The 20,955-nt window shown below is 45.9% G+C and overlaps 1 protein-coding gene across 1 annotated transcript in view; it reads left to right on the forward strand.

Moving 5' to 3' along the window:
• Positions 1-1,565: 1,565 nt before the first annotated feature.
• Positions 1,566-20,955, forward strand: part of CSGALNACT1 (chondroitin sulfate N-acetylgalactosaminyltransferase 1) — a 90,793-nt gene continuing 71,403 nt past the window's right edge. The window contains exons 1-2 of the mRNA XM_034771400.1: positions 1,566-1,813; positions 2,310-2,396. The gene's annotated coding sequence lies outside the window, so the exon portion shown is untranslated. The remainder of the gene's footprint in view (positions 1,814-2,309; positions 2,397-20,955) is intronic.

A 20,955-nucleotide genomic window follows, 5' to 3' on the forward strand; every position in this document is an offset into this window, starting at 1 on the left:
CCTCCTAATTCCAGTTCTCTGTTCCAAACCCCTGAAGTGCTAGAGCTGTTCAAAAGTCCAGTCAAACAAAGGTATAGCCCAAAGCACTGATTATTCATTCATCTCATTCTCAGAAATGACTAAACCTTTTTGGATCAAATTTAACAAAAAAATTCAGCAGACACCACACATGGCACATTTCGATCATTGAGGCTGAAATTTCAAAAGTTCTAGGCATCTGAAAACTGCTTTACAATAGGAAGTATTAGGCAGCCTTAATAGTAGGTATTGCTACTGCCCATCATGCAACCGTTGTACTATTTGTTACTCCTCTTAGCCCTGCCCAGCTATTTGCCCTGGTTTCTGTTCCTCCTACATGCACTGGTGAAATTGTTAATTGAATTGTGAACATTCTCTTCACAGCTACTCCTGTGCAAGGCCACTAAAGGCAGTTGGTTCACCTGGGCTACCTCCCTGCACACAATGAGTTGGCTAGGTATAACGGAGGCCAAACAACGAGCAAGTGGTCTGTGGACCATCAGTGGTCTATGGAATCTCTAGCACCAAGTAAGAGATGCATCATATAAGTACAGTCCCTTCCTAAAACTACTTTCTAAGCCAGGGGTGGGCAAACTTTTTGACCTGGTGGCCAGTTGGGGTATAGAAATTGTATGGCGGGCCATGAATGCTCCCAAAATTGGGGTTGGGGTGCAGGAGAGGGTGCAGGCTCTGGGGTGGGCTGGGGATGAGGAGTTTGTGGTATAGGAGGATGCTCCGGGCTGGGACCGAGGGGTTCGGAGGGCAGGAGGGGGATTAGGGCTTGGGCAGGGGTTCAGGTTCTGGCTGGGGGTGCGGGCTCTGGGGTGGGCTGGGGATGAGGAGTTTGTGGTATAGGAGGATGCTCCGGGCTGGGACCAAGGGGTTCAGAGGGTGGGAGGGGGATCAAGGCTGGGGCAGGGGGTTGGGGTGTGGGGAGAGGCTTAGGGGTGCAGGCTCCAAGCAGCACTTACCTCAAGCGGCTCCACCCTCGGAGCGGGGCCATGCCGCGGCTTCTGGGAGCCGTGTGGTGCGCCCCCCAACCCGGCACCCCGGCTGGAGCACCAGAGCAGAGCTGAGCTGCGTGATGCAGCCCCCGATCCAGCCCCCGGCTGCAGCACCAGAGCAGGGCAAGCCCCAGACCCCGCTCCCGAGCAGGAGCTCGTGGGCCAGCTTAAAACGGTTTGCCCACCCCTGTTCTAAGCATACATTGAATAACATAAAGGGTGGGTTATGCAGTCAATAGGATTCTCTCTACAAGTTCTGGTAATTCAGTGACAAGACTGCCAGTTGGAATATGCGTAGATGTTTTCTCCACTTCCTATACATAAATAAACACTGCTTGTGTGTGTAACTGTCCTCATGCTATGTCGGAAAGCCAGCTGAATGGCATGCGGACAGAAACCATCCTTTAGTGATTGTCTCTTGAAGTAGCATGGCTCCTCTGTAAGAGCCTGAGGAGTGGGACTGGATCCAGCCAGCCCTGGGAGAGGATGCTGAGAGCATACTGAAGAGCTGTCTTCAGCCAGGGCTTGCCAGTTTAACAACTCAGTTCACTGTTCCATTTGCACACTGGGCTCTTTGACGCAACAGAGAAAGATGCCTTTTTTTTTTCTTCCTCTTAAATCTGCCTGGCCAATTTAAAGCTTGTGGATTCTTTCTTCCCCCTCAGGGAAAGCTTATGAGAGGATTTTCTTTTTTTAACAGTTCATTCCATGAAACTGTTTTTTTTTTTCCCCCCCTGTAGATTGTTTGCTGTCAGGAAACGTTGAAGCTGAACACAAGGCTTTCATTGCAGGTCAGTAGCTGAACTCTCGACCGAAGCATTTAACATTCAAGTGTTGCTTTAGCAAGTACCAGAGTTTGCTAGAGACAAGTTAGCAAAGTTGTATCATTCCAGTCAATGCAAAGCTGCCTTCTTAGTGGAAATGTTAGTTTAGCTCTTCAGGGGTTTGCAAGATTAGTTTTGTCATCTTTGTCATAGAGACAAATGGGCCAAATTGATGCCGGTTGTCACTTTATTGAGAATAGTGGTGTAACTCTAAGGGTCAATCTGCCTCTGTGTCATTTAATCACTGTATGGCTTCGTTCACTTAACATTTAGTAAGACCTACAAGGAATTTTCAGGACAGCAATCTTCTTTTTCTCTTATTTTGTAAGAATTATATTTTTGAGTTGTAATTTGTTCACTCACTTCTTTTTACCGGTGTTCCTTCGAAAGCCTTTTACTACTTTGTACAGGCACTCTGCAGGGAAGGCAGTTATATACAATTGTCTTTTGTATTTCCTTTTAGATTTCTATCAAAAGACCTAAAATTAGTTGCATCAGGAAGGAAGGATGTAGGTGTATCGTTATTGCCTCTTTCCAGCCTGTAATTGAGGTAAGTCACTTGTTCTTCTTTCCTTGTCTCTGAAATTAGTCTTTGAAATGGATTCGTTGTTGTTCTCCTCTGTACTGTATTTATGGGCATCCTCCTTTTATTTGCTATTTATTAATTTTTCTCCAGTCTGATTAAAAACAGATGGTTGATCAAGTCAGAATCGTAAAACTGTTTAATTAAATCCTATACTTTTTATTCCAATGCTACCCTGGGTAGTTCCCTCCCCCCTCCCCCCCTCCTGTTATCATCATGGTAAATAGTGTGGGTGTGTGAATATTGTTCTGGGCTGGTCAATTCTCACACCAACTTTGCAAAATGGAAAAGATTTTGACTCCAGTATTCAGCACTTTTCTCCTGTGATGGCTTTCCGGGAGTGTGTAAGTTTAATTGGATTGTTTCAGAACACATTGAATGTATTTCCGACCAGGCACGTTTTTTAAAAATGACATCTTGAAGCTAAACAGGCAACCCACAAAATAATAATTTCCATCAGGCTGTGGATTTTCATTCCCCTCAAAATCCCCTGGGATTATGAAGAAATTTATAACTTTCCAAAATATCAAGTCAATATTGATAGAGCCCAGTTCATGTGACAGATGTGGTGGTGGCATTGGCTCTACACAATTATTGAAAATAAAATTGTAGTGAAGTGATTAGTCTGAGTGATTATTCTCTGGGGAACTAAAGAATTATTACTTTAGTTAATTTTATTTTTCAAATGAGTTGAGCTCTGGTTAGCACTGTGGAGAGACTGATTGTCCTTCCAGAGTTAAGATTGCAGCAAGCAAGTTATTATGAGTCCGATTTTGACACGCACTCTGTAATTTCATCATTGTTAAATCAATCAATTGGAAACTATACGTGGCACATCTTAGCCAGGGAAAGTTTAGTTCAAGGTGAACACTCTGGTGTGCGGAGATGGAGCTTAGGGGGGGTGGGTCAGAACACTTTCAATTTTGAAAATCCTTCTAGCCCTTTCTTTTGGCTCCTCACATCTCTGAAATGATTTGCTCAATGACTTCCAAACTGGACTGGCCTGGCTGAGGAGAGGTGCTTTTTAGTGGTTCGTGGGAGTTGAGATGCAGTGAAGATTAGTGGAGGAATTACAAAGCTACACAGAGCTGTTTTCAAGCACCTATAACAACCTATCATTTATGATATCTCCACATGAATAACTTAAGAAAAAGATAGTTAAGGCTCAATAGATTTTAGAACTTTCTTTGACATCAAGCCAAGTCTTTGCAACCCTCTCTATCAGATATTTCTGAGGGGGAAAAATATATATATATCCTCTAACTCGAAAGATTAGAAATGCACAATGAAGGATTGTAGCCAGTTCCTCACTGACCAGTAATTGCATATTCATTAACACAACAACCAATTTCCAGTGTGCTCTTGACTTTAATTTTGCCTTCTTAAGTCTTGAAACTCAACAATGTAATCAACTAGTGTCAAAATATAACACACCTTTTCCTAAATGAATTTTCAACAGAATGGGTATGACTCTCCAGTGTATTACGCTACTGGGGCTATACTACCTTTCTTATTGCGCCTGCTCTGGGGTGGGGAACGTGCCGCACCCATTTAAAAGGGAACTGGTGGGGGGTGGGGGAGAGGGTGAGGATGAATGACACCAGGATTCCAAAGCCAGTGTCGAGCTACTGGATCACTGATGGGGAGTTGGGTGTGGATCTGCAGTTCATTCTCCCAGGGGCCAGACCCCACCTCTCCTACAGAATGCTTAGGTAGAGATTCTGAAAGCTGGTCTCCTCCATAGGTTTTGCTGCAGGAGGGAATGGTTTGCCCCAAATAGTTATGCTTATGATACCGGCTATGTTGTTCCTGTCTTGGTGACATTGACTGTAGTTGTAAAATGCATTGATATAAACACAGCTAGCTAGTTCATCCCATTTTGATCTTCCTTATATAAAACAAAACCTTTACATGCTTCCTTCTGAGATGCTTGGATGGGAACAGCATATGCACATCTGCCCTCTTGGGTAAGTATCTATCTCCATCTCAATCAATTCTGTCAGAGGTTTGTGCATTCTTTTGCATCTTGCCCTTCTTCATGGTGAGAGCAGTAAAATTGGCATAACTGGCTTGTAATAACTTCTTCCTGCAGTCATTAAATACTTCAGCCTTACGGCACAACTGAATTTGCTGTATGAGGGGCAGTGTGTCAAGGCTGCTAAGCCCCAGGCAAAGCACCTGCTTGTTAGAAAATGGACAGCAGTGTAAAACAGTATGCTGGAGCAGCAGAAGCCGCTTTGTAGTGACTGCTGATGCTGGCTTCCCGTGCAACCCCATTAAGTCTGAGGGCATGGGGACCCGAGAATAGGAGACCAGGGGAAATGCAGAGGGGCAGGGATCTAGGAGGGGGTGTAGAGAGTATGTAAGGGGCTGAGAGGGATGTGGACTGGGGGACACATGGAGGGTGGCAAGGAATCAGGCTCCACCATCTTAGAATAGGGTGTCCTGGAGGTGGGACAGCATGGAGTTGGGGGGGAGGCAGGAGATTGGTATGGCATGACGGAATGGACACAAAGGGGTGTACAGAACATGGGGACATAGCGGAAGGTCATAGACAGAGGCATCAACAGGATGATCCAGTGGATGTGGGTGACCTGGGTTCTATTCCTGCCTGTGCCATTGACCTGCTATGTGTCTCAGGTTACCCTCACATCCCTTTGTCTGTCTGGCCTATTTAGATTGCAAGCTCTCAGGGCAGGGTGCTTTCTCACTGTGTGTTTGCACAGCACCCACTGTAGTTGGGCCCCAATCTCAGTAAACGCCTCTAGGCACCAATTTATTTATTTAATAAGCAACCCACAAAATGCTATAGAAACAGTCCCCTGGAATTCTGCAGCCAAGAGAAGCCTTTGGCAGAGCTCTGTTCTGCTGCTGGAAGGCTGCAGTGAAACACAGTGTGTTTGCGTCTTCCTACGTTTTTAAGTAAGATCCTTTCATTGTCACTGGAGCACTCCTAGGCTCAAGAGAAAAGATTTAGATGAAAATCACCCAGCATAGGCATGTGCACAGGGTGTGCCGGATGTGCCCAGGCACACCCTAATGCCCGCGGGCCGGATCCGGCCCCTCAAGGCTTTGGATCCGGCCTGCGGGATTTGTCTCCCCCGTGGTGCCGCAGGTCCCACGCCGCTCTCAGAAGTGGCTGGCACCACATCCCTGGGGCCTGGAGGGGGGTTGGGGGTGGGGCAGAGGGCTCCGTGCATTGCTCCAAGCACCGACCCCCACAGCTCCCATTGGCTGGGAACGGGGAACCGCAGCCAATGGGAGCTTTGTGGGAGGTACCTGGAGGCGTGGCAAGGGCAGCGCGCAGAGCCCTGTGCCCCCCTCCCCCAGGGCCGCGCAGGGACATGGTGAGCGGCGCGGCATGGGGCCAGGGCAGGCAGGCAGGGAGCGCGCCGCTGCAGGTAAGCAGCGCCGGGCCGGAGCCCGAACCCCTCCTGCACCCTGCCCCCCAACTCCCTGCCCTGAGCCCCCTGCCTGCACCCCGCACTCCTCCTGCACCCCAACCCCCTGCCCTAAGCCCCCTGCCCACACCTCGCACCCCAACCCCCTGCCCTGAGCCCCCGCTGCACCCCGCATTCCTCCTCTGCCCCAATCCCTTGCCCTGAGCCCCTTCCTGCACACCGCACCCCCTCCCACACCCTGCACTCCCTCCCACACCCCAACCTTTATGATGTCTGCCTTAAAAATAAATAAATAAATAAATAAAATTCCCTGGGTGCACACCCTAATGAAATGTGCTACGCTCGCATATGTCACCCAGTCCATAATTTCAGGATCCCTCTCAGCAGTGATCAGTAACTGAAGACAGGCTTATTCTCCCCCTGGACAATGACCTCTGCCCTTAGAATCTTCTCCCTTCTCTGTCTCACTGAAGTGTTGAAACAACAACAACAGCAGCTTCTTCCAGATGTTGTGTTTGGGACTCGGGGCTATGGTGACATTCTTAATACAGTGACTAGCTGATGCGCCTGTGTCAGGACTGAGATCCCCACTTTGAACTTTAGGGTACAAATGTAGGGGCCTGTGTGAAAAACTTCTAAGCTTAACTACCAGCTTAGCTCTGGTTCGGCTGCCACCATCAATGGATTCCCTCCCTGGGAAGCCTTGAAAAACCTTCACCAAATCCCTGGTGAAAACAAATCCAAAACCCCTTGGATCTTAAAACAAGGAGAAATTAACCATTCCCCTCCTTCCTCCCACCAACTCCTGGTGAATCAGTTCCAACCCCCCCCCTGGGATCTACAACAGGGAGAAATTAACCATCCCCCCTCCTTCCTCCCACCAACTCCTGGTGAATCAAGATCCAAAACCCCTTTGGATCTAAAACAAGGAAAAATCAATCAGGTTCTTAAAAAGAAGGTTTTTAATTAAAGAAAAAGGTAAAAATCATCTCTGTAAAATTAGTATGGAAATTAACCTTACAGGGTAATCAAACTTAAAGAGCTCAGAGGACTCCCCTCTAGTCTCAGGTTCAAAGTACAGCAAACAAAGATAAACACTCTAATAAAAGGTACATTTACAAGTTGAGAAAAACAAAGGAAAACTAACACGCCTTGCCTGGCTATTTACTTACAAGTTTGAAATAGGAGAGGCTTGTTTAGAAAGATGTGGAGAACCTGGATTGATGTCTGGTCCCTCTCATTCCCGGAGAACGAACACACTCCCAAACAAAGAACACAAACAAAAGCCTTCCCCCCCCAAGATTTGAAAGTATCTTGTCCCCTTATTGGTCCTTTAGGTCAGATGCCAGCCAGGTTACCTGAGCTTCTTAACCCTTTACAGGGAAAAGGATTTTGGAGTCTCTGGCCAGGAGGGATTTATAGTACTGTACACAGGACAGCTATTACCCTTCCCTTTATAGTTATGACAGCCTGAAATGACCACATGTGCATTAGGAAAATTAATGAAGAAATTGGCACAGGCTTTGCTGGGGTGTTTTTTTTAGCTTCTTCTTCCAAAAATACTAATGTTGAGTCTCTCTAGCTGAAAAGGTGAATTGCAAGTCAAGGGCAAAATCATTTATTCAGCTGCTGATCCTTCTCTCGTTAGAACAGCGAGACTGACCAAGAGAGTTGTAATAATTACATCTCCTCCCTAGAAAGTCGAACAAAACCAAAACCACCCGGCCTCTTCCATTTACTAGGAGTGCTGGAATAAATGCATGTTCAGCTGTATAGAACAAGTGCCTTCCTCTCACGTTCTTGGAGTCAGAGCAATCCGTGTCCTGTCCCTAGAAGAAGCAGGCATTGCTCTTTGTTCTTGTTAGCCTGGCAGACCGAGAACACCTACATGCGAGTGAGTTGGGTTCTGTTCCATTTTGTGCATCATCAATAGACTTCGTTTACTGCAGGCCAGATTGGAATACTGGGAGGCAGAGCTGCAGCTGGACCAGGGCTGCTCACTCAGCTACAATGACTCACCCCCCTTCTGCAGCATGAGGGAGACCCTGGTGCGCATCTACCTCAAGTGCACCAGGTTGCAACCCCTTATCCCGCCCCTTCCGAACCTTCTCCTTAGGCTCTGGCTGCACTTTTCTCCACACCTCCTGCTCTATGCACACCCATTCCGTGGCCCCATGAAGTTGCAAACCTCCTCGTTCACCTCCTCCTGGCGCTCGCCAAGGTGGCCATCCACTATACTAGGAGGAGGATGCTGGATGGGGGAGGTACTCTGCAAATGCACAACCTCTTTCTGCTCCTCCCGGAAGTCACGTCTCTGCCCAGAGTTCCTCTGGGCCACATCCACTGGCTCCTTGGATGCCTTCGAGGAGCAATGGGCGCTGCCCAGGCTTCTCTGCTCAGTGTCCCCCTCTGGCTCCCTGCTTTTGACCCTATGACCTCACTCCCATCCCTGATTTCTCATTTGTTGCCCCCCGAACTCTTTTGATGCCTGGGTCCAGTGGCTCCTCCCCTTAGGCTGGAGGGGGGCCTTTAGATGTGGGCAGGCTTGTGCCCACCCAAACCTGGCAAATCAATAGATATAGTGACTCACCCGTCCAGCAGAACCTTCCATGACACATTGCCCAGGCATGCTCCAGCAACTCAGCTGCACTAACTCATCCCTCAAGAGAGCCTGCAGTGACTCAATACTCAGAAAAGGTGCAGCAACCTATTCATAGATAGAGCCCTAGTTAGATGACCCCAGGGCACAGGTATTTCATCCTCACCACCCTCCTGATGCTTTGTCGTGTTACAGACTCCCTAGACTTCCCTCCTGCCTCTGATCCTGCCCCAGCCTTGTTCCAGCCTTGACTGTGCTCTATTCTGACCCTGCTCCAACCCTACACCTGCCCCGTGACCCCCCAGATCCTTGGACTGACTTGAGCCCAGTATCAACTTCAGCCTACTTCCAGACTCTATGATCCTGATTTGGCTTGCCCTTGGACTCTGACCCATAGCCTGTCCCCCTGTTTCAGTGCTGCCCTCGGCCCAGTTCCAACTCTATGTCTGCCTTCGAAAATGTTCCAGCCACCAGAACTGACAGCCTAGAACCCAGAGTCCGACAGATAACATGGACTAAGGTTCTACTCCGTATGAGCAAGGCTAAGTTCCACTGGAGTCAGTAGGACTATGCACAGAGTAAACGACTACTGAATGTGAATAAGGGTCCTAAATTCTAGTTAGTTACACTTGTGCAACCCCATTAAGGGCCTGAGCCAACTCCTGGTGAAAGCAGTGAGTCTTTCCCTTGATTTATGTGGGCAGTGGATCAGGCCCTAATGGGGTTGCATAGCAGGATGAACTGGGATGCCCAGGATATCTGATGTTCTTTTTTGGCGTACAACATGTTTATTCTTATTGATGGTGATGTGTGGGCTGGAAAGAGCTTATCCTGACTTTCTGATCCCAGGCTGCGTGTACAAGACTGGCCGTTTACAAAAGCTGCCTTTCTGTTCGTAAACTGAGCACATTTGAGACGGAGATTGCTAAGAAATGATAAAATTGGCCATTTTTATGGAGTCCCCTTTTCAGAGCAGAGCTTCCTGCCAGTGAGAGCTGTTAGTCTATGGAAGGTGTTCTCCCAAGGAAGTGCTGGGAGACCCATCACCAGTGACATTTAAAACTGGGTTGGGCAAAACACTGGAAAATATTCTGCAGGGAGTGATCTGCCATTGTCAGGGGGGTAGCATAGATGACTTGATTCGTTTCTTTATCAATTTTTATGGTGCATTAATGGAATGGGCCATCTCTTCAATTATTTTCGATGGATGCATCCTTAGTGTTAGGTTGCTTTGGGAGTACTGCAACACGATCCAACTACCTTTGCACGTACATCAGCCCAGTATTCAGGAAGGAGAAAATCACATGGCTCTAGTGAAGCAACCTGGAATCCTTCTGAAATGAGACTCCTGGAAAAAATATTTTTCCTCCCTCCTGCCCCCTGCAACTTTAAACCACAGAGAAATCTTTGGGAAAACAATAGGAGTGACTTGGTCTGTGGATGTCTCTCTCCCAGGTTGGCATACACTGGCACAGCTGGTACTCCTAACCATGCAGCGGGCATGCCACTGGCAGGAGTGGGCATGGCTGGAGCACAGTGAGGTCTAATGATCCTGGGGGGGTGTTGGAATGACCCTTTGCGACCGTTTGCAAGTTGGAGCAGCCGTGAGGATCAAGAGGTTGGGCGGGGGGGTTTAAGCTGTGGTGACTATTTCTAAGCCAGGCCTTCTTGCTCTTCCCCTTTGTGTGGAAAAAATCCTTTGGACTTGATCTAAGATCTCTCTGTGCTACCAAAGTGACAAGTTGCATTCCTTAACCATTAAAATGCAGGCCAAATTTCAGATGGTCCCCAAAGTAATCTGAAGGGGAAGCAGATAAAGAAGAGAATATCCGTATTAAAGACCATATCAATCAGAGATAATTCAGAGACCATCTTTGTCTCACAGCTTCCTACAGCAAGGGGACAGTATTCATCAACTCCTGTGTGACAGGAATCCCAGGGGAATCAGCTGAGGGGTCACTCAGTTAGGCTGAACTGCAAAGAATGGGGCAGACAATCCCCAAAGCTGGTGGATATTCCAATACTTAGATTTACCAAGCCAGCACAAAACCTTCTATAATACCCCACTGGTTACCCAGAAGTCAATAACATAGTTCCCTTAAAGTAACCCAGCCTCAGGCCTCCACCTAGGTACCCAAGTCAAATATGATGAAGATTACTGAAAATCTTATTCATCGTATAAAAAAGTTCTACCAATCCCAAAGGATCGGACACATTACCTCCCTGGTTACTGAATATTCCAGATCTTGCCCAAATACATGCTTATAGCCAATTCTTATTAACTAAACTAAAATTTATTAAAAAAAGAAAAGAGAGTTTAGGTTAAAAGACCAGTATACATACAGATATGAGTATAATTCTTGAGGTTCAGATTCATAGCAGAGATGGTGAGCTTTGTCATTGCAAAGAGTTCTTTCAGAATTGTCCATAGGCAATAGTCCAGATTATATTCAGGGTGGTCCAGTCAGAGCTGGGATCTCAATCTTGTGTTTTCAGCTTTCCCTGCATTGGAGCATCAAGCAGAGCTGAGATGACAGGATCCGGACCCGAGGGTCTTTTATACAGTGTTCTAGCAGCCACGTGACCACACAGTCCTGGGTGAACAATAGGCTTTTGATGTAACCTTCTGTCTCCTAAGCACTACCGATAATTAGTTACACAAATTAACATGGGGCAATTTATCCATTAGGCAGTCTATCACAAACTTCAAAGAGACATACAGACAGTGACATTATTTCACCCAAGATTCATCTAAATGTTAATATTCCCTTTTGACCTCGGAATGAATAGTTATAGTGCCAGACAGGAACTGTCTGTTTACATGGCTAGCATTTATGAATACATGCATACAATCAGTATCACTTCTAACTTCTAAACATAGGCTAGAACTTTGAAATGCAAACCTATCTAGCATTGAATGGCCCTCATTACCATTCGCATACTTTCTAACATGACTTTAAAGGTTGGCTCTGGGTTATTTAGCCTGCAAGCTGCTTAACCTTTTCCAGCCATGTGTCACACTTTGTATAAGATTTGTTGCAATTATGTAACAGTGGTAGCAATAATGAATTGCATGATTATATTTTAATTAGATAACATCACATCCTGTATTCCCTTAGGAGGAATGATTATGTCAAAGCAGTGGTTGCTTTGGATTATCACTCAGCTCCAATGTAGGATTTTCAGAGGTTTATATATATATATAGAGAGAGAGAGAGATACCTATCTCATAGAACTGGAAGAGACCCTGAAGGGTCATCAAGTCCAGCCCCCTGCCTTCACTAGCAGGACCAAGTACTGGTTTTGCCCCAGATCCCTTGGCCCCCTCAAGAATTGAACTTGTAATCCTGGGTTTAGCAGGCCAATGCTCAAACCACTGAGCTATCCCTCCCCCTCTGATGTTTGCCCATCAGTCGGAGTTTAGTCCAATCCCTGCTTTTAACATATAGTGCAACAGCTCCTCAAGATCAGTGTGATTCCCCTGGTTCTTCCCCATTGGGCTAACTTGACATCGGTCTCAGAGAAAAATGCCCATTTCTTTGTAACCTTTTTCTTAAATGCTGGGTGGGTGAAGTCTGTGGCTCCACAGTTTACTCTCAGGTCAAACTGAAGTTATGGACCAAGATCTTCAGAAACAGAAGCCTGTGGTTAGGTTATAAAGCAATATTTAGGGACTTAAATAAACAGCCTGATTTTCAAGAGCATTAAGCGCCCAGCAGCGTCCACTGATTGGATGGGAGTTTTTAGGTTTTCAGCACTTTTGAAAGTCAGATCACTTTTGAGATCTGAGTAAGGATTTAGGAGTAAAATTACCCAGAGTACCTGAGTGATTTAGGAACCTAACTCCCTTGAAAATGGGGCTTAGGCTGCTCAAATTTTGAAAATGTTACCTTCAAAACCTAATTTTAGAAAATCTTGGCCACTGTGATTAGAGCACAATCAGTAAGTATTATATGTGTCTGATGTCTGTGTCAATCACTCAGTAGTGGAGAGAGGGTGTGATGGGCTGCAGTCATGAGAAATCCCCTAGCTACCACCTGAGTGGAACAAGGACTGTACTGGGGAAAGGACCGTGCCCAGGCTAGAAAGGAGTCTAGTCTGTGAAAGAAGCTTATTGGAACATCTCTGAGAGTGAGATTTCATCTCTGTTCAGTTTCCTACTGTATTAGGCTTAGACTTGCATGCTTTTATTTATTTTGCTTGGTAATTTACTTTGTTCTGTCTGTTGTTACTTGGAACCACTTAAATCCTACTTTTTATACTTAATAAAACCACTTTTTGCTTATTAATTGACCCAGAGCAAGTAATTAATACCTGGGGGAGCAAACAGTTGTGCATATCTCTCTATCAGTGTTATACAGGGCGAACAATTTATGAGTTTACCCTGTACAAGCTTTATACAGAGTAAAACTGATTTATTTGGGGTTTGGATCCCATTGGGAACTAGATGTCTGGGTGCTAGAGACAGGAGCACTTCTTAAGCCGTTTTCAGTTAAGCCTGCAGCTTTTGGGGGATGTGGTTCAGACCCTGCATCTGTGTTGGAGCAGACTGGCGTGTCTGGCTCAACAAGGCAGTCTGAAGTCCCAAGCTGCTGGGCTCAGAGGTAGTCTCAGCACATCAGGTTGCACTCCCAAGGGGGTTTCTGTGACCCAAACCGTCACAGAGAGGTTAAAAGGTCATCCGTTCTGGAGGATGCATTGTGTGGATTTAGGCTGCTCCAATGTACGCTTCGGACTGGACCAAGCTCTAATCAATCCCAGAATAAGGTGGGCATACATGTGGCTTTGCTTCTATTCCCATCCCTCCATCCCATCATTGCTGCACTGGGTGCAGCTTGGCCAGACCAGAAAATCTGGCCCTGTATCCCTAAAGATTTGTCAGCATTAGGGATTTTTGCACTGGTGTAGCTATACCAAAGCACTTGCTCCACACTGGGGGTGAACATTCCCATAGCTACATTGGTGTAAAAATCCCTAATGCCGGTGGGCCCTGGGAGTTTAATTTATGCTCAATTGTTGACTCCCGCTCTGTTCCCATGCACTTTATTTAGGAATAATTGGAAGCATATATCTGCCCAACCCAGCCTCTTTTCAGTTTGGATGTTTTTGTTGCAAAGTTTATACACGGATATTGACAAGATATAGAGTATTGTTCAGTGTGACATAAATAACCTACATAAAAATTGTTTTTTCATAAATTGCCTTTAAATAAAAAGCTTCATAAGGGAAAATATAACACACCTGAATGGTGCTTCAAATGCTAGAGCTTTAGAAATAAATCAATACACACTTTAGATTAACCATTTTATCATGACAGTGGAGGTGGCTGGCTGAGCACTATATGTGTTAGGCTGGTTTTAGTTATGGAGGCACAAAACAGCCTAAAGAAAATGTCACCCGTCCTCCAACTTGTATGACTGTGAAATGTGATTTTACTAGTGGTCAGGCCCTGTGGTTTTCTAACACCTAACCACATCAAATATACGTCCCTGGGAATGAACTGCCCTCCAAATATCACAGCTCTCTCCGAGCATTTGTCAGGAAATGGAAAGCACTTACTTAATGCAAAAGGAATGAGAGGAAAGAGTCTCAAAGTCATAGGAGAGAGGCAGAAACAACCTTTCCCGCTAAAACTCCCAACAATTAATGTTACTAAGATACCAGTGTTTTTAACTCCACAACCTTAGAGTATGTCTACACTACCCACCGGATCGGTGGGTAGTGATCGATCTATTGGGGATCGATGTATCGCGTCTCGTCTAGACGTGATACATCGATCCCCGAACGCACTTCCCGTCAACTCTGGAACTCCACCAGGACGAGAAGCGGAAGCGGAGTCGACAGGGGAGCGGCGGCCGTCAATCCCGTGCCGCTAGGATGCAAAGTAAGTCAATCCAAGATATGTCGACTGCAGCTACACTATTCTCGTAGCTGAAGTTGCATATCTTAGCTCGATTTCACACACACACACACACACCCCAGTGTAGACCAGGCCTTAGAGCTGCAAGAAAAGACTTTTACTAAATGGTGTAACGGGCATCTCAAGTCAATGAACTACTATATAAAGAAAGTCTGGGCTCCTGGTCTTTAGCTGCAGCCAAGAAAGAGCTTACAACACACCGTGTGTGTGTGTGTGTGTGTATGTGCATGCACATCTCTAAAGATGGATTTAAACATCCTTTGTGCTCCTTAGAGCCTGAGGTTGCTCTACATCCCATGCACAACCACTTACCCTGGTTGCCAAAGGTTTCAAGGGGCCAACACGTTAGCCAGGAGTTGCTGGGGTCCATGTATCAGAGGGGTAGCCATGTTAGTCTGAATCTGTAAAAAGCAACAGAGGGTCCTGTGGCACCTTTAAGACTAACAGAAGTATTGGAGCATAAGATTTCGTGGGTGAATGCCCACTTCATCAGACGCAATGGGGGTCCATGGAATCCCTGAAGTTGCCCCTTACAGCAGCTGCAGGGATGGGTTTGTGTAGGAGCCACTGTGCCAGCTCTGTGCCACTGGGGGAACCCGCTGTGTGGGATGGTCAATGCCTGGCTGTTTACACTGCTCTTAGTGTCACTCTTTCCTAGTGGAATGGTACAAGGCAGTGCCACCCCAGGGGGAGTGTGGCCCTGAGATTTTGACTCATGATGTAGATGTTTCTACAAATCAGTCTGCGGATGTGGTGTCTGGTTTTCTTTGCTGGTCACCATTTGCTTCGTCTGGTGAGTCAGAGAGTCTAGGTCCATGTGGAGAAAAGATTTTTTACTTTGTCGGATACAGAACAGTCTATTGGTTTCTTACATGCTGGGTTGAAATCCTGCTGACACAGAGCCACTTGAAAGATCAGCCCCCTTCTGGAGTGTGTAGAGCTTGGGCTGGTTGGTAAACGGATAATACCATGACCCACACCCACAATAGTAAGTCTGGGTGACTTTTGTCACTAGATTTAGGAATTAGTGCTTGTGTTATGCTTCGTTTCTAGACTGAGCGCCTGTAGGAGCTGAGTTTTGAAGAATGCTACTGTAGTCTTTCCTTTGGAGCCTGTGGGAATTTGGGTGATGTGCATGTTTTTATACTGATCCCTGATTTCAAGGTCTTTGAATTTCTCTGAGAAGTGCAATCTTACTCTCAGATGAGTCTCACCTTTTAGCCGTGCCATGTATTCCTCCATTCTGGCAGTCCAGAGTCCTGCAGTTCCTCAATTTACTTCCACTCTCATTGAACTCTCTAACCTGTGCTTAATTTGTGCTAGGGCTGAGCCCCCGGCACCTCTGGGCTGGGCAGTTCAGAGCCCCCGGCACCTCTGGGCTTGGTGCATCCGTTATGAATGTAATAAATTGCTTGAGCCCCGGCACCTTTTTCATTACAAATTAAGCACTGTCTCTAACCCCACAGTCAATTGAAGCAGTCAGTTTGCTGGATTTCTTTTCCATTAAATAAGCAATCAAGTCAGATGGTGCTTATATTTTTTCCCCCAGAGAGCAGAGCTGCAGGTGATGTGTCATTTGCAATAGGGTCTAGCACAGGGGACGGCAACCTTTCAGAAGTGGTGTGCCGAGTCTTCATTTATTCACTCTAATTTAAGGTTTCGCGTGCCAGTAATACATTTTAACGTTTTTAGAAGGTCTCTTTCTATAAGTCTATAATATATAACTAAATTATTGTTGTATGTAAAGTAAATAAGGTTTTTAAAATGTTTAAGAAACTTCATTTAAAATTAAATTAAAATGCAGAGCCCTCGGACCGGTGGCCAGGACCCGGGCAGTGTGAGTGCCACTGAAAATCAGCTCGCGTGCCGAAGGCGGCACGCGTGCCATAGGTTGCCTACCCCTGGTCTAGCATCTTTGATGCAGAGGCCTTTGGCATCTTCCTGACTTTCTGCTTCTGGTACTTCCCAACAGCACAGCAGTGGGCTTTTTCCTTAATATCTATGTTGGTATAAGATGTAAGATTCAAGTTTTAGAGGAGACAGATCAGTGAGAGGAGGCATTGAGGGGGAAGGAAGGCTGAGTAACAGGAGTGGGTGTACAGATAGAAGCCTGCATTGAGGTTGTACAGGTGGGACTGAGAGCATAATTTGGAGACCCTGGAGCTGGACGGGTGTAGCTAAACCTTTAGTACTAATCATGATGCATGTGATGGAAGAATCCAGCATTGCTCTCGGATCCCAGAGTGAGGTAGTCCAGAAACAACATCACTTTGCTTGTACAGTGCACGTTTGATCAGGAAGTCACTAAGAGAGATGATAAACAGGGGACCCACAATGGCATTTTTATAGAGTCCCTTCTCAGAGCAGAACTGCACTTTAAAATCCAGTCCCTTCTGTTGCAGGGGATTGTTCAGCATTTGTAGGCAGATGGACTCTCTAATCTGAGGATTTTTCTGTCTCTAAATTCGATGAGTCTATGGAAGTAGAATCCCACAGGAGGATGACGGCATTAGTGGACCGAGAGGACTACTCCTCAAGGTATCTGTTGATCGGAATGCTCACATATTCCAGTTATCAATAACTACCAGATGCTTTTGCAATTATTGGCGGACTGCAGTAATTTCCAGAACTCCCTCCTATCATTTGGTCTGGCAAATGCATTATGAGTTTCCTTTTCAACTGGTCTGGAAATAGCACAGCCCTCAGGGAGGCTAAATTTTGGTAATTCCCTTCTTTCATTAGCATATGAAGGCATCAGTGGCCTGCTCCCACTCCCATGGAAGTCAACGCTAAACGACCCAGTCAATGAGCCAGTGCAGGACCAAGCTCCAGCCTTTCAGGAGGCTAGATTCACAGCTTGTCAGGTGATATATCTGCTGTCAGGCGTTGGTCGGTCTTCTCCACTGAATTTTGCTCCCTTGGGAGAGTCCTTTCGTATTCAGGATTCAGGTCCTATTTGGATTTGTTTTAAATTTAACCTTAACTCTGAATTTTCTAGGATCGTAATGCTTGGTTTGGGGGTAATTACAACACGCATGTCATATTTTTACCCTTAATTTACTGATCTATACTAGAGCTGCTTGCCAAATTTCAAATTCTGAAATTTCAAATTGTCAAAGTTGAGGCGGAGGTGTTTTTGTTTTGTTTTTTGAATGGGGCAACATTTTCAAAAGTGCCTAATACCCATCTTCAAAAGTGAGCTAGACACCTAGTGAACAGCCATACTGCAAGGGGAGGTGTGACTGTAGCGCAGGTAGACATACCTGCACTAGCTTCAATCATAGCTTTCAATAGTGAAGACTTGGTGGCACTGGCTTCAGCATGGGCTAGCAACCCAAGTAGGTACCCAAAATCCCTGGTGGGCCTTTATTTGGATGGCTAGCCCAAGTACAAGCCCATGCCACCACATGAGATGTGAGCATGTCTACCTGTGCTACAAACACATCTTCACTTTTGCTAAAGTATCATGATCTCATCTGTCCTCTCCCCTTTAACTCCAGTTTGGTGTAGCTTTTTGTCTGAGACTTTCTAAAACCATGTGAAGCTGCTGAGCTAGGAGGTGTAAAGATCTTTCAATACATGCAAAATTCAATTCAATTAAGTGCTGTTAGTGAAAGCTGTTAGCACCTCCCTCTCCTCATCTGCTCAGCCAGAGCAATGGAAGGAGGTGGAGGAGGAGAACTGGAGACATTATACGTAGGAAGATAGAAACTGGCCTAGTGAATCCCCCACTGGTACATGGCAGTATTTATTCCATCTGCCACAGTGGGCAATCAGTAATGCTGCAGAGAAAGTCAGTCCCCACCCTGCTTCAATATTGCTTCTACCCAGTCGTGCACTGGTGAGTATTTTCTTATTGAATCCTAGCAGGCAGTTAGTCTGAGATTTGATGGGTGGGGTTCGGGGGTACAGGTTGTTTGAGGCTCCAGAGAGGAGCCCCCTCACAGCTTTTCATCTCAATTTTACTAATAAAGGAAAGTGCCACTGCGCGTCAGGAAACCAAGGGGGAAGTGAGAGGCCATCTCTTGCCCTGGGGAAACTCAGATCCAGGGGAGTTCCTTCTTCATCTTAGGGGAGCTGGAAGAGGACAGCTGGGCTGCACCTTGCCATCAAAAGGACTCTAAAGCGTGGGCAAGCTTTCCCTGAAGGTGAGTAGAGAGCTAAGGGAGACTCTGCCGAAGGAAGGTTTGGAGCCAGGGGAACGGCTGATAGATTTGCTGTGTGTTACGCCTCTTGAGTGCGTCCCTTTCTTTGTTCAGGATTATTTGGCCAGCCAAACCACAAGCTTTGCATGACCACTTGGGTGCTTTTGTGGAACTCATGGGGCCACACCCTGAGCTGAGCTCTGTTGAAGCCAGTATAATGATCCCGATGTACATCAGCTGAGGAGATGGCCTATTGAGTATATCATGGGCATAACCCTGGCAATCAACAGGAAAGTCTTGCCAAGAGGCAGGGGGTTGTTTTCATTGTTCTAAACAATTCCGCTGTGAATTCAGAGGGATTAAGGCCAAGGCCAAGGCCTGGCTACAATTCCCCTTCACTTACGATGCAGAACTACGAATGTTATTAGTGATATAATTATCTGGCCATTGAACAAAGCCAGCTTTTGATTTGATTCTGACTTACTGTGACAAGCCAAAGGCTTTAGTTATCATCTTATTGGCTTATGCATCTTCTCTTGCTTGCTCCACTGCAGCTGTAACTCGCTATCCGAGCTGTTGGTTCCTGATTTTCATTGTGCCTGAGGCAGGGAGGATCTCATGATACTGCATAACAATACAGTCAGTGGAAAAACTGGGTTTTCTTTTTGGTATTTGATGTAGACGTTTTGGAGATGCAGTGTCCAGCACATTAGTTTAGGCTCTGCGCCTACCAGTTCATGATGCCAGGGAGAATTGGCTTGCAGAGCTAAATGATATTCTATTACTGAGGTTCAAGTCATATGCCATAACCGTTGCTTCTTTTCCTCTGATCTACCAATTGATTTAGGCTGTCTTCCAGACTAGTTTGCTGACCCCTTTGCCCTGGAAGAAAGATTAAAATCTGTGTGTGCTAACACAGCAGGTACAATTAATGCTTGTTAGCATTTCAGAAATGCTCTGACATTCTTCACCTCGATGCTAAGCAACGATTCTCTCTCTCCTGATGCACTCTTGATCTTCTCTACTCTTCACCTACTGACAAGTATCTCCAGCCAAACTGGTTAGTGCAGCCAGTAGCAAATCTATGTCAAAAGTTTAGGTCTTTTAGGCCTGAGTCAGCAAGCAAAGCATTTAAGCATGTGTAAAATTTTAAGCAAGAAAGAAAGACAATTGAAGCCAATGGGATTATTTCCATGCTTAGGGTAACCAGATGTCCGGATTTTATAGGGACAGTCTCTATATTTGGGGCTTTATCTTATATAAGCTATTACCTCCCACCCCTTGTCCTGACTTTCCACATTAGCTATCTGGTCACCCAGGCTTAAATTGACACACGTGATTAAGTGCTTTGCTGGATGGGGGCATCAGATGCTAGTAGGTGAATTTGGGGTATGCTCATATGGGAGATGCTAAAGTTTTTAATATGGGAAATCAGGTGTCCTTGTACAATTAGGGTTGCATCTGGCTTTTGCCTGTGACAGGATCTTAGAAGCTCTCAAGCTAAAAGAGTGACTTACTTTACAAAAAAGAGAGAGAAGTGGCTAATGCCCTCCATATGACCCCACTAGATAACTCCCCCAGTTTGACAACAAACCATTGATAATTTCTCTTTCGACATGGTCTTTCCGCCAGTTGTGCATCCACCTTATAGTAATTTCATATTTCCCTAATTTGCTTATGAGGTAGATGTGGAGCTATGTCAAAAGCCTTATGACAATCCAGATATATCACATCTACAGCTTCCCCCCATCCACTAGACCAGTGGTTCTCAACCAGGGCTATGCATAACCCTTGGGGTATGCAGGGGTCTTCCAGGGGGTACATCAACTCATCTAGATATTTGCCTAGTTTTACAACAGGCTACATGCAAGGTACTAGCGAGGTTAGTACAAACTAAAATTTCATACAGACAATAACTTGTTTATACTGCTCTATATACTATATCAGTGTTTCTCAACCTGGGCGGTCGTGAGTTATTTTATAATTATATGGTAAAAGTGAGAAAGTAAGCAACTTTTCAGTAATAGTGCGCTGTGGCACTTTTTTGTATTTTTATTTCTGAGTTTGTGAGCTAGTAGTGTTTAAGTGAAGTGAAACTTGGGGGTATGCAAGACAAATCAGCCTCCTGAAAGGGGTATAGTAATCTGGAAAGTTTGAGAACCACTGCACTAGGCCAGTAACCCTGTCCAAGAAGGAAATAATGCAGGGCTTCTCACTGCTTATAGTGTATTCCCAAGTGCAGCAGCACACTTAGGGTGTGTCTACACTGGCAGAGTCTCTCCACCGGCAGTTCCAGCGCCGCTCAGAGAGCGCTGAAGGGAAACCGCTGTTGTGTGTTCACGCTGTCAACTGCCTGCGCACTAGCGTGTTCACTCTTGCGGCACTTGCATCGGCATTCGGAGCGGCGCACTCTGGGCAGCTATCCCACAAAGCATCTCTTCCTCTTCTGCCGCTAAGAGTT

This window comes from Trachemys scripta, chromosome 5 (assembly GCF_013100865.1).
Source record: "Trachemys scripta elegans isolate TJP31775 chromosome 5, CAS_Tse_1.0, whole genome shotgun sequence".
Lineage (NCBI taxonomy): Eukaryota > Metazoa > Chordata > Testudines > Emydidae > Trachemys > Trachemys scripta.